The sequence below is a fragment of the Octodon degus genome, unplaced genomic scaffold, assembly GCF_000260255.1.
Source record: "Octodon degus isolate 3935 unplaced genomic scaffold, OctDeg1.0 scaffold00042, whole genome shotgun sequence".
Lineage (NCBI taxonomy): Eukaryota > Metazoa > Chordata > Mammalia > Rodentia > Octodontidae > Octodon > Octodon degus.
This window is the reverse complement of record NW_004524618.1, coordinates 11347131-11348332: the sequence shown is the minus strand read 5'-3', so window position 1 is coordinate 11348332 and position 1202 is coordinate 11347131. Positions and strand designations below refer to the sequence as shown.

The window sequence follows — 1202 nt, the reverse complement described above, 5'->3', positions numbered from 1 at the left end:
CAGAGGTTGGGATCTGATCCTGAAACGGGGCCATGAGCAGACCCACCTGGAGGATGGGAGGAGGGAATGAGAACGCCCATGCAGAATGCGACCCCAAGAACTTTACTCCTCCCGCACCCCTGTCCTGGCCTCGCTTTCCTTCAGATAGAAGGAAAGGAGCATCTCAGGACTTATTAAAGTTGTCCTTTAATAAGCGGTGGTCCTTCCGGTATTGCCGAGTGACTCTTACGTAGCTTTCTCCGGACTTGTCCAGAAGTGATCCCGGATACCGTTCTGAAAAGTTGTTCCAACGCAGCTTTTCCTTTGGTCGTTCAAATATCACGCGTCGGTACCTAATACTATTTTTCTCTTAATGTTCTCATAGAAATCCAAGCTCTAAGAGGCGCCCCATGTTGCAAACAGACTAGAGAAGTGGAAGATAGAGGGAGATGCAGGCATTTCAGAGCCTTTGCAAGCAGCTCCGGAGCTCCAAGGGGGTTCCGTGGAAGCCGCCCACCACGCAGCTTTCTCCACTTCCTCTTATTCCTGTGGCCCAGGAAGAAAACCCCTTATGAAGAAGTGGACCAAGCCAGATATTCTCTGTTAGTGAGGTCTGTCTTGGCGTTCTGAGACCTGGTCCAGACCCCAGAATCGCTGCTGGAGGAAGATGCTTTACTCTTTGGACCCGTGAGGCCAAGCCCCCTCAGCAGGACGAGGCCAGAGTTCCCCAGAACTGGCTTCCTATCTTCGATCCACAGCAAAGCCTAAAACCACACACGGCACCTGCAGCTCCTTTGAAAATCCCTCTGCAAAGAAACTCTATGCGGAGTGTGATTCGTCAGGTCCTGTAGCGCACCATGACAGCGGAACAGCTTTTCTACCTGGAGAGGAGGAGACGGCGACTCAGTCTGGCGCTGGGAGAAGATGGCTTTGCAGAATACACGTCCAGCATCTTTGCAAGGAAAACGCTTCCATGAGGCCTTAGAAAGCATGCTGTCAGTCCCGGGGAGCGCGAGCAAGGGGAATGAAAGTCTGCTCCACTGTGGCTGCCTCAGAAGTGTGCAGCACCTTCTGAAGACGTGCGTGGCGCTCACTCGAGAGCACAGTGCAGCGTGGAACCCTGAAGTTCACTGGGGTGCTGGGATGCGTGACTGCGTATCGGGGCGAGCTGCGTGTGATCCACTGGAAGCCATCAGAGAAGTCAGAGCCCTTCCTGCGGAACG

The 1202-nt window shown here is 53.7% G+C and overlaps 1 pseudogene; it reads left to right on the top strand.

Moving 5' to 3' along the window:
* The first annotated feature begins 428 nt into the window (after nucleotides 1-428).
* LOC101588210 overlaps nucleotides 429-1202 on the top strand; it is a 13596-nt pseudogene continuing 12822 nt past the window's right edge.